At 43.7% G+C, this 13,154-nt stretch overlaps 1 long non-coding RNA gene across 1 annotated transcript; it reads right to left on the reverse strand.

Annotated features, from left to right (window-relative positions):
- Positions 1-253: 253 nt before the first annotated feature.
- On the reverse strand, positions 254-12,839 carry LOC126210413 (uncharacterized). Its single transcript, XR_007540664.1, has 5 exons — positions 12,338-12,839; positions 12,050-12,233; positions 10,963-11,141; positions 10,731-10,851; positions 254-343 (listed from the first exon to the last, which is right to left on the reverse strand). It is a non-coding gene; the product is annotated as an uncharacterized LOC126210413 (long non-coding RNA).
- Positions 12,840-13,154: the final 315 nt, after the last annotated feature.

The raw sequence follows: 13,154 nt of genomic DNA on the forward strand, positions 1-13,154 counted from the left end.
GTCTTAAATAAAAGAATGGTAGCTAAAGTACTCTACATTCAGAGATGGTACAGATCACAAATGCATATGCGCAAACAGAGGACTTGGTATCAAAGATTGCTTTTGTCGGTCAGCGTGACAGTTCGCCGCCGGACGCGAACCGAGGAGGGTCCGCGATGCAGTCACGCTCGCCGCCGCCGCCGCCGCTGCCACGGGTCACCGCCTGCGCCAGGGTCCGGGGTGCGGCCCTCGCGCCGCCCCGCCGTCGCAGCTGTCCGTGCTGTCGCCCGCCGCCTGCTGCGCCCGCGCGTGATCGACGCGCCTGCCGCCGCTCGTCGACACCGCCGCCGTCGCCGTCCGTCGTCTGCACGCCACCAAATAATGTAAGTCACTAGCGACGCTACGGTGGCGTAGATGCCCACACTATTGTAACATGCCGATCACCAGGCAGCAATCGGAGGCAGGAGCAGCCGGAGAGGATGAAGATCCCTCTTGGCGCTGCAGTCCCAGTTAAATCAATTAATTCTAACTAACGCGCAGCTTAAGCAACAGCTAGATCTTAAAATGGCTTCTCCGCAATCTAATGTTGCTAAGCAAGTGCTAGTGGAAGAACAGCCGAAGCAGGTGACTCCACCACCTACTAGTGCAGAATCACCTGTGGCAGTAGCCACCTCTACTTTGGTGCAGAGCTTTCCAGCAGTAGCGTTTATTCCGGCGTTCGCTGGAAAGCCGCACGAGGATATTCAAACGCTTGTGCAGAATATCCAGGACATCGGAAAGCTTTGCGGTTGGCCAGATGAATTTCTCTTAAACGTGATGAAAATGAAACTCACCGGCGAAGCGCGGAACTACGTGCAGTCGGTCGAGAGCTTGAAAAATGCCCCTACCTTCCAGTCCCTTGCAACAGGGTTGATTGAAAGGTATACAGACAAACGTGGTACTAGTTACTATCGCGACTTGCTTTCCACCCTTAAGCAAAAAGCGGGTGAAGATTTAGAAGCATTCGCGGACAGGATTCGAAGCGTCGCATGCCACACGTACGCACTAAGTGCCAGTTCTGCTCGTAACGAGGTTCTGTTGGAAGAATCAGAATGTCGTGCGATAGACATGTTTATTCGTGGCATAAACCCTCAAATAGGGAGCGAAATCGAGGTAGCTTCCCCCCGCACCTTACACGAAGCCGTGCGATTAGCACTCTTGAGAGAGGAGGCGAGCCGATTTGTGGCCGTCTCCGCGCGGCAAAGCGAGCCCCGACGTGTCTTTTCGAACGATACTAAGTGCGGGAGCTGTAATACACAAGGACATGTGGCAGAGCAATGTAGCGTGCCATATTGTCATCAGTGCAGGAACATGAGTCACCAAAGCGTGCATTGTCCAAATAGTAGGCCACAACCGCCTGCAAATTCCAGGCGAAATGCAAACCAACCACAGAATTCGGGAAACGGCCGCGGGGCAGGAAGTGCCACCCCTCCCGGCCCCCGTTAAAAATAGTGACCCCCCTAGCTTATCAGGGAATCACGCAGGTGGCAAGCGCGGTTGTCGATGGTGTTAGAGGCCGCAAACCAATACGCGTGCTAATTGACACAGGCGCACAAATCAGCTTGGCATTTTTATCGAAGAGATAAAAGAACATTGCAACCGCCGCGGTACCATATCAGTGGTATTGGTCCCGGCATAGTGAAACCTGATGGCAGCTGTTGCGTTGAGTTCATGTTGGACTCCACAGAATATGCTTTTACGATGGAGGTTGTACGGAACAGGCGCACGGATTACGACATCATCCTGGGAAGTGACTTTCTGCGTCATTTCCAGGGGGTTATTGACTATAGGTTAAATACCGTCCAATTCGGCGACAACGTGCACCGTTTTGGACGTGATTGCACGTTGTGGGCGAGCGGAGCTGGGAAAAAAGGATCCGTTTCCCAAGTTTCGGAGTCTCCCGTAACGATGCTAAAAGCCGATAATCCCGTGGAGATACCAGAAGGCACAGGAAAGATCCTTTGGGTGCCTGTCGGGATACGTGAGTCCGAAGAGGTTCATTTCTTGGTAGATCCACTCTGCCAGAATGAAACTCTTGACCAGATGCAGGTCCACGTAAAACGTAGCCTGTGCAAAGCACAGCAAGTACAGAAAGAAAATTGCGTACCCGTGTGTTTAGACAATTTTAGTGACAAGCAAGCTTTAATACCGCGTGGTACAGTATTAGCCAGCTTACAGGTAATCACAGAAGATGAGTTGCCAATGAGAACCCCTTCTCTGAAAAAGAAAAAGACTGCTGCCGCCTCTCAACACCTTTTGACAATCACGTCACATCTGACAGATAAGTTTAAAGCTAAGCTTAGTCATCTCCCATTGCATGAACAAAAGCTAATAAATGAAGTATTGAATGAGTATTCATGGTTGTTTGAAGACAGGAAATATTTACCAGCAACAGATGTAATTCAACATGAGATTCCAACCGGAAATGCTAGGCCAATAGCTCAAAAAGGGTACCGAATTCCCTATCATCTTCAGTCAGTGGTAGAGGAAACTATGCAACAGCAACTAGAAGCAGGAATAATACAACCCTCTTCTAGTGTGTGGTCTAGCCCAATTGTAGTCGTTCCAAAGAAATCTATAGACGGAGAAAAATCCTATCGCCTCTGTGTAGACATGCGAGCAGTAAACAAAGTTACTACCCCAGATCATTATCCATTACCCCGGATCGACGAAACACTCTATCGTCTGGGCAATTGCCGGTACTTCACAACATTAGACATGCGCAGTGGGTATCATCAAATTCCAATTGCTCCTCAAGATCGAGCTAAGACAGCTTTTGTAGTTCCTGGTGGCTTATATGAATTCTTAAGGATGCCTTTCGGGCTTCGCAACGCGCCAGCAACCTTTCAGCGATTTGCAGATCTGCTATTACGTGGGTTGAAACCTACTATGTGCCTTGTGTATCTTGATATAATTATATTTTCAAAATCCATTGCTGAACATGCTGAACATCTACGAAGTGTACTGTTGCGCTTGCAAAATGCTAATTTAAGCTTAAAATTAGAAAAATGTTCTTTTGTTCAATCACAAGTGCAGTATTTAGGTCATGTAATCAGTTCCAGCGGAGTCAAGCCAGATCCACGATTAACTGAAGCAGTAGACACTTTTCCTATTCCAACAAATTTAAAGGAATTACAATCCTTCCTTGGCCTTGCAAATTATTACCGCCGTTTTGTTAAAGATTATGCTACTATTACCAAACCACTTACTAAATTGTTGAAAAAGGATACTCCTTTTGTTTGGACGGATGAATGTTCGACCGCCTTTCAAACAGTGAAAACTATTTTAACTAGTTCACCTCTACTTGTTTACCCAGACTTCGCTGAACCTTTTATTTTATCTTGTGACGCATCTGATTTTGCTGTAGGATGTGTCCTAAGCCAAGTGCAAGATGGTGAGGAAAAACCCGTTGGGTATGCCTCTCGTCAACTGAATAAAGCAGAAACTAATTACAGTACTACAGAAAAGGAATTGCTTGCCCTTCTTTTTGGAATTAATTATTTTAGATGTTACCTTTATGGTCGCAAGTTTACAGTTCTTACCGATCACTCTGCTCTGCAGTGGTTATTGAATCTTAAAGACCCTAGCAGCAAACTTATGCGCTGGGCCATGAAACTGTCAGAATATGATTTTGAAGTTCGGCACAAGCCTGGTCGGTTGCATCAAAATGCTGATGCGTTAAGTAGAAAAGTGCGTCTCATTCAATCAGATGAGGTATCAATTGAAGAGTTAAAAGAAGCACAGCAGGTGGACGTTCAATGTCAAAGATACACCACCTTGCCAGAATTTGAAGTAATAGACGACCTATTGTATCGAAGAACTCCCCATGGAAATCGTTTGGTAATACCGGAATGCTTGCAGCAACGTATAATACGGCAATGCTATGATACAATCCAAGCATGTCACAGCGGAAAACACGCTACGAACGCTCGAATTGCGACACGTTATTGGTGGCAATACCGACAACGTGACGTGGACAGGTATGTAAGATCTTGCCTGCCGTGTGCACAACGAGCACAAAATAGGCACCCGCGAGTGCCGCTGCAAACACTTCCTCAGGCATCTTCACCCTTCGAAAGTCTTGCTTTAGATTTCCAAGGTCCTTTTCCACAGTCGCAACAAGATAAATACATTTTGTCTGATATTGATCACTTTTCACGTTATCTAATTTTGGTTCCCCTCCCCGACATGACAGCTGAAACTGTGGCGAGAGAGTTTGTAAATCGTGTGATACTACCTTTTGGAGGTCCTGATGCCATTTTAACGGATCAAGGAACCCATTTCATGTCTACTTTATTTGTACAAGTTTGTAAATTGCTAAGAATAAAAAAATGGCGTACAACTCCCTTCCATCCTAAGGCCAACGGTCGCGTTGAACGCGTACACCATACAATTTGTAAATTGTTATCCTATTATGTTGCAAAAACGCACGCTGATTGGGACAGATATGTACCGTATATTTCTTCTGCATACAACACCCGAATACATGAATCCACGGGGTATACCCCTTACGAAGCTGTGTTTGGACGGCCGATGAATTCGCCGTTCGAAATAGACAAACTACCTCAAGGTGTAGAAATGAAGGAAGTAAAAGGTTTAGCCCGCCGGCTAAAAGCGATCTGGTATAAGGTAAAGAGGAATAATATCAAAGCTACTAATAAACAGTTGCACAGGCAGAACAAAAATGCTGTTTTACCGACTTATCAAACAGGTGATTTAGTGTTACTACGAAACCCGGCAATCAAAAAGGGACGAACTAAAAAGTTCTCTCCCCGCTTTGAAGGCCCGTATCGGATTGTACGGTTGACCTCACCAGTCAATGCAGAACTGCAATTAACCGATTGTACGGTGATAGTGCACTTTGACCGCCTGCAACCTTACCACGGTAGGGCTGTGTCACCACAACAGGTCGCAGCCCCCGATCCGCCTGTGTCACCTCCACCTCAAGTGGAACAAAGACGAAAGAAAAAACGGAGGAGATTACCCCCCACAGGGTTGTAGATACCCTTTGTGGAATCGACACCCTTATGGGTTGAGGTCGCGTGATTAATCACGCCTAATTAGAGTTTTATGTTATGTTTTATTGCAGCTTAGTTTAAGTCATTTTCTCCAGGGACTTTGAAGCAAGACGTGCCTGGCCACCACGGAGTTCCCAGCCATTCTCAATTGTCAATTTCCAGTCATGTCATGTAGTTTTGCTCATTTTCATATGTATGATTATGTTTTATGTTTTGCAAGCAATGCCACGCATTAGACGTCACGCAACTGACTTGCTTCAAATGCAACCATTACACTTTGTGTTGGCAGAACCGCGGCTGCTAACTCCGAATAATATTCTTCAATGTCCTCTATTGCCATCTATTTGGCAAACCAGTACATGTGGAGTATTTTTACTCCGAGCTTTTCTTAATACTTGTTACGTTGACGTCTAGTGTATTGTACTATATGTCGTAGTTCTGTATTTGCTGCAGCTATTCGTAAGTAATCGGAACAGATGAAGCCAGGACTTGAAATGCATACGCCTCGTACGCTTTGTTTACGGGACCAGCTGTTGGCGGGGCAACACATCAGCTGTCGCCTCCCCTCCTCTCTTGAGCGCTGTCCCTTCCCCTTGCCAAGAACTAGCCAGCGGCCATCATTTTTTCTCAGCCAGTAACAGCGCTCCGCGCGATGACGTATCTTATCACCACGTGCGCTGCCGCCTCCAGCGTCTCAAGACGCAGCGCGTCCGAGTAGTTACAAAAACAAACCGCAAATTACTGCCCTATCCTCCGTGTATGACAGACTACAATGCATTTACCATCATTTTATATAACTAACAGCCTTTTTAAAAAACTCTTATTCTAGGTAATTAGCAATTTCTAATTCACCGTTATTTCTTGTACACGCTAAGCGCGTGATATTTGTCGCTGCAGTAGCGGCCGGTCTCTCGCGGCTACACGCCGTCTCACATAACCGCTGACGTGCCGGTGCCTACTCCGCACCTACGCGTGCGCTTCGCGCTCGCTAACAGCTCCAAGCTGGTTTCTTTCATGCAGCCGGAAGACACGGCAAACAAAATTCATTCAAACATCCCAATAAATCTTAACATAAATATTAAGTAGATATGATTCATTGTTTAAATTCTTTTCCTCGTTTTGTTTCACATTAGCTGGATAAATCACACGAAGTTCTTAACGATTTACATTATTCTGCATACCATAGTCTGCCATTCCTATAAGTGAAGTTTCACTACTGCTGTGATTCATTGTATAAGCTACAAACTACAGTCCTAACCCTCTTACACATCGAACTATGATGACATTTAACGTTATCTGCCTTGGACAAGGCCAGATATGGGCAAACCAATGCAATGCCACGGGTTTTTCACGCTACTGACGAGGCACAAACGACCAGTCGTCCGGGCTGCCGTATATCGGTGGGCGATTGTTCCTTGGTTGCTACGCAGTTATTTTTGCCCTCCCCATTTATTTTACTCTACCGCCGTGGTCATTGTTCTATCCTGTTTTCCTTCTTCTGTCGATGAGGAGGCCCCTACAACATGTTAGGTACCCTCTTCCGACAGTACTGGTCTTTTAATCTTACCACCCATTTACACCGAGATATTGCTCTCCCTTGTTGCAGTCTTGCCCCAAAATATCGGCCCATGATCCATTGTGAGATACGTACTTTGCGTCTTATTAGCCGGTGATGTAAGCGCTACGGGAACTGTGCCTAGTTGTCCTTTCAGTTCAATTTGTTATCGTCAGTTTTAAAACTAACACACACGCAGCCTAGCAGCCAGCCCCAGGTGGTCAGTGTTACATGTTAACGTTGAGCGTTCCGACTACTTACAGCATTATTATTATACATCACTGTGTTTTTATTTTCCTGTCAATATATGTCATTGTGTTTAATTATGTCATTATGCTAGCGCTAGTGATTTATAGTTCATGATTTTCATTTTATGTAGTGTTATGTACTGCGCGCACAAAAAGTGACGCTATTTATGCATGTATGCTATTCTAGCTTCAGAGCTATTTTTATTGCTTGAACAGTCGACATTTTCCTAGTACAGCAGGTCGCTAATAACGCCGCTGATACTTTTATTACATGTATCGCAGGAAACCCATATGCCTACACTAATTCTTATTAAGTCAGACGGACGCCCTTACGCCCGCTGAACCACGGTATCGCAGATAGCTCCAATGCACTGCCTACCCCTCAATTATTAGACAGGTTGCCTTAGCACTGTCCGCAGGTTGCTCCATTGCCCTGCAAATTACATAATCATCAATCCAAGTCTGCAGATTGCACTAATGCACTACTGAACTTAATAGTCGAGTCACTCGCAGGTAGCTCATACGCACCGCGAACTTGTACTTACACGTCACCGAATCCTAGGCTCCTCGGTTGACCACAAAACAATTCATACATCAATTACCGTGAGACAATGTGCACTCACACTACGCCTTTGGCACTCAAACCACAAATGAACTGAGCCCCAGACGCTCTTTTATTACATTTTATACAACGCCACTTTCTTCTAAATGGCAATTCCATTGCAAAATCATCGGATTCTGCCAAAGATTCAGATACCGTTCCCCAAACGGCAGCCTTTTACGTTGCTCAACGGATTCGTTGCTTTTCACCATCTGACAGTGCAAACTGCACTTTTAAGAACAATGTTGTTATATACACACACTGTCGGATTCTACTGACGTAGTCCCTTATACACTTCGTCAACCGACTAAAAAAACAACATCCCCTGATGGATTTCGTATCCGATTCGGAAGTTTACGTTCGGGAAATATTCCCTTTATTTTATTTCTTGTCAATTATTATTACTTCAATGTCATGTTTTATTGTTATCAATTTATAGTTATGATTAATGTTAGTACACTTTATGGTTATACGCTATTTTTGTGTCATATTCGGTATTCCCCTTTTAAGTTTCATTGTTTCTCGACTGGAAGTATCTCTGATAGCACCTATTAGCCTTCAATTCGTATCCGCCATCAGCTACCATTAGTCACACATTTACAGAACACTTCATACGCCCAATAACAACTAACAACACACACACACTGTTGATATCCACACTACCTTGGTGTAACTTGATGTTACCAGACCTCTATTGTCATATACTAAGTACATGAACAAGGCTTTTATCGTTTATGCCCTCCGCTCTTCGGAAGGGGAAAGGGAAGTACGTACGTATGTACGTTATGTTCAGTAGCAGTTTCTTTTAATCAACAACGTAATCAATTTACCTGTTGAACACTTAAGTTTTTCTGTTAAAATGGAATCAAACGTCTTTGTGACATCAGCTATTCGTTTATTATTGCTTTTCAATAAACTGTTACTTTTAAGTTGCACTTACAATGTCTTAGTCTCGGACGCAGAGCCACTAGCGCTCTCCGACGCTGTTACCTGAGCTCAGAACTCTGCCGGCTCAGCAGATTCAATTAGAATAAGCTCATTCATTTTCATCCAGAGAGCCTTCTTCGGAAGGGGAAAGGATGTGCAGGGAGGAGACCCCCAAAGAGCGATCATTGCCGACAAAATTTTATTAAATTAAATTTTTCCACGCATAATGTTCGGCCGTAGCCGGCTTAGGCATACTGTGGTGGAAGGTGCTGGCCGGAAGTCCATGGTCGGCACATTCCTGCCACGTGCTCCTCGGTCAGACTCAAGTCCCACGGGTCGGTTGCGCTGACGGGGGCACGCTACTAGCAAGGCGCGTTGGCGGAATCAATCCTCCAATCAGAGACTAATCCTGTGATCACGTGGGGACGCGGCCGGGAGCAGCGAGGGCGGCATGGAAACAGCTCCGCGTTCTCTTAGCTTCTGACCTCGGCCCCGAGTAGTCGCTCCTCTAGCCTCTGCCTCTCTGATGAGCAGACGGCAACCCCTCTTGGGGCTGCTCGGCCCTACGTAGGCACCACTGTACCATCATTACAAGAATAAACTGAGTCCATTCCACTCAATTAATTTTCATTTTACAACGCCCTCCGCTCCTGACTTCTATCCTGACGAACACAATGAAGCATGAATGTTCTTCCTATTTAATGCACCAGAACTACGAGTTTCAGCAGTCAAAGGCCTCATTTTTTTTTATCATACCACATAAAGACGACAGCATCAAATCATATTTCTCTGCCATGCAAGATTTTAATGTTATGATTGTCTTCAGCAATAAGAACTACCGTTTTCTGCTGAATTGTAAGCTTTCTAGGTTTACTGGCTGTAACTACACAAAATTTCCACTCTTATACAGTGCAGAATCCAACGCTTGGGTAAATATCACAATATTACCAGTTCATGCGCAATTGGCCATAAACGTAACATTTTCTGTGACATTAAATCACATCACCTGTGTGCAGAAATCTGTAGTTCACGCTCTGTATTCTTATCTGTTTCATTATCTTCTTATATTTACATATTTGTGGTCAAATGAGAAATAATGTGAATTTTTTTCTCAACTTGCCATCTTAATTGTACTAAAACATATCTTTTAAGCCAAAAAGTGGATAGGCCTTGCAGCTGTTTTATCTGGTAACATGGGTGACTTGAGAGTTCAAAATTATCAACCAAAAACTGCAACCTACCAACTGACAAGAATTGATTGTGATAACAACTTCCAGTTGACTGATTGAAAATTAAAGGAACAGCAGCAAGCATTCAGACATGTGATGCCAATATCTTGTCAGTGTAAACATGTTAGGAATTTCAGCACTAGTAGGCTTCAATTTGCAGACCATTTAGTGTTAATTCCTTAAAGACCCACTTTTTAAAACAAGGTTTACTAAAAGCAAACCAAACTCACATTGAAACTTCCTGGCAGATTAAAACTATGTGCCGGACCGAGATTCGAACTCGGGACCTTTGCCTTTCGCGGTCAAGTGCTCAACCAAGCTACCCAAGCACGACTCACGCCCCGTCCTCACATCATCACTTCTGCCAGTACCTCGTCTCCTACCTTCCAAACATTACAGAAGCTCTCCTGCGAACCTTGCCCGCAAAAGGCAAAGGTCCCGAGTTCGAGTCTCGGTCCGGCACACAGTTTTAATCTGCCAGGAAGTTTAATATCAGCACACACTCCGCTGCAGAGTGAAAATCTCATTCTGCAAACTCACATTGTTCTTGTGACAATTTCAGGAAGAATGACGAAGATTTTCATCGAAAGTCAGAATTCCTTCAAAGCAGGTTCGTTAATATGGAGCTTCCCTGTAAGTAGTCCTGCTCAAAACAGAGCAATGGTCAAAAATCAGTCACTTTCAAGCATCTGACACTAACTAGATACTTTTCTGATTATTGTTTTGTAGACTTCATTCTCCACACGAAATAATTTCTTTGAATCCCAAATGTATACAGAATATTTTTGCGAAATTTAGTCTACTAATGATTTATTTTGACAATTAAAATATTCTATCCTTTTTTCTTCGGAGTTTACGTGAGATGACAATGCTACTTTAAAACATTGAGTACAAACTGAATTTGTCTTAATTTTTAATTGTTTTACATGTAAGTTACTATATTAACACCCTTTACAAATTGATTCAATAATAAAAAATACGTAACAATAATGCTCTTCAATACATAGTGCATATTAAGCCCATGAACATGACCACACTAACAAAAAGAGTCCAACAAGAAACGAGAAACGGGAAGCGAAGCAAACAGTGGTGCCAGGAGAAGACATTATGAAAAGTTAAGAAGTGAATACCTACTTGTGCTTTCAAAGGATCATCAGCAAGCAACCGAAGTACTTTGCAGCAATTGGAGAATATTGGTAACTGTGTTCCCATAAACTGCATCATCAGTCGAAACAATTTCTAGGGCCTCATCAACCTGTATAAAAATTTAGAATTACAAATAACCACAAAATTTGCAGAAACATAGTTTATTTACCAAAAGATGAACATTAATTTTGCGAATACACACCATATGAAGAAATATTACCTGCCAAATGTTGTCCCTGTTTTCTGGGTATTTTGCCAGATTCAAGAGTAACTGTGTTCCAAATGAACAGTCTCTGATATGCAAATGAACGATTTGCTAGTTTAAGTTCAACGAAAACTTTTGGTAGGTATTCACTTGCAGAAAAATCTTTACATACATCTCTACAGTTGTCAAAGAAGCTGCAAAAAGATAAAACAGAAAAATGCATTTCCTTATGTTTCACTCAACTCATCAATTACCAATATAACAGAATACTAACAGTCAAACCTCGATTCTTTAAAGGACTCAACTCCCACATATAAAACAGCTCCAAACATGTGATTACTTTACAAATGAGTAAGTGTGTTAAATACTTGACATTAAGCATATAGCAGTATGTGAGAAAAAGTTTATTAAAGGTTTGAAATTAGGTTTAAAGTTTATTAGAAAACACCATGTGCTCTCATTCTCAAATACTGAATGAATATAGTGGGAACTATTAGTGAGCTCTACTGGCTCAAGACAAACATAGTTTCCAACTGTAATACTTGTCTTACTAAGTTAAACTCTTCTTTTAACAAAAGATTACGCCTCTTAATGATTAAATTACGACGGTGTTTTAAATTCAACCAATTATATAAAGCATTGAAAAGTCAAATTTTTCTTGCCCCTGAAAGCTGTTAGGTAGGCCACCTGCCACTGGGACTGAACCATTAATCACATTAGTCAGTTAGTAATAAACATGATATCGAAATATCAATATGGTACCAGCATGGAACACAGACGTCAATTTGAGTACGTCAGTTGGAGTTGGTTCACCACTTGGAACGTGTGGGGATATATTTTTAATTACGACCATACCTAGTGCAGTTCTGTGGTATTCAACCCTATATTTACAGCTAGGTCTGATTTGTAATACTGTTATATAATGATGCAATAGTTGTTCTCATGTTCAACCACTGTAAAGTTGTGAGGAAGGAACTGCAAATCCAGTCAGTTGACAGATAAAACCGGAGACAGTGGCCACGGCAGTAATCTATTAGTAAGGACAACAAAAACGCTGCGTTACTGGCCATGAAAGCCTACATCATTTGAATAGTGAACTTACTTAGAGACTCGAAGAGCATGATCAACTGTCCCAGGGAATTCTGTTCAAAGCACCTCAGAATATTTGTGTACTTCCACCGCAATGTCTGAACAGGTTGCGAGGGGTTTCTGGTAACACCTCTATTTTTCAGACTTAAGCAGTTACTAGGCAGCCGCTTTCGTGCAGCAAAACCCCTCCAAAAGGCCTGTAAAAATAGGCAGAATAGAAATGTATAGTATCTACAGTTCTGTAAATTATGTGGACACATTTATGAACAATATAAACTACTGGTAACGCAACATAATGTACCTGTATTTTGACCGCAGCACGATTTTCAATTTCTGATTGGGATATGGGAACTAGTACTTTTCGTATTGCTTCTCTTTCTCTTTTGGACCAAACACTCCTGAACCATCTCTGTATAGTAATAATACAACATCTCTGTGTCAAATACAAATCACGCTGACGTTTCATATTAAGAGTGGCTCGAAACCATCTCTGAATAATAACAGATGCCCACCTTTTCCTCTGATAAATATTTCTATCATTTCATCAACAATGTATCCCTGTATTTCTGTTGAATGTGTATCACTATTAACCTCAGTTTTTGGTGCTCTTGTTGCTGTAATTTTGTTGAACGCATATTTCGATACCACTGTTGTATAATCACTGCACTACTTTTTTGTTCCAAAAATGATGTTCGTCCTTTTCTCATTAAATGAACAGCTCTAATCCAACACTGTATTTTGCAGGCAGCAGCCCTTTGGAGATGGAAAGCAGCCTGCGACGGCGGGGCGGCGCGAGGGCCGCACCCCGGACCCTGGCGCAGGCGGTGACCCGTGGCAGCTACGGACAGCGGCGGTGTCGGCGAGCGGCGGCAGGCGCGTCGATCACGCGCGGGCGCAGCAGGCGGCGGGCGACAGCACGGACAGCTGCGACGGCGGGGCGGCGCGAGGGCCGCACCCCGGACCCTGGCGCAGGCGGTGACCCGTGGCAGCTACGGACAGTGGCGGCGGCGGCGAGCGTGACTGCATCGCGGACCCTCCTCGGTTCGCGTCCGGCGGCGAACTGAGTCACGCTGACCGACAAAAGCAATCTTTGATACCAAGTCCTCTGTTTGCGCATA

Source organism: Schistocerca nitens, chromosome 10 (assembly GCF_023898315.1).
Source record: "Schistocerca nitens isolate TAMUIC-IGC-003100 chromosome 10, iqSchNite1.1, whole genome shotgun sequence".
Taxonomy (NCBI): domain Eukaryota; kingdom Metazoa; phylum Arthropoda; class Insecta; order Orthoptera; family Acrididae; genus Schistocerca; species Schistocerca nitens.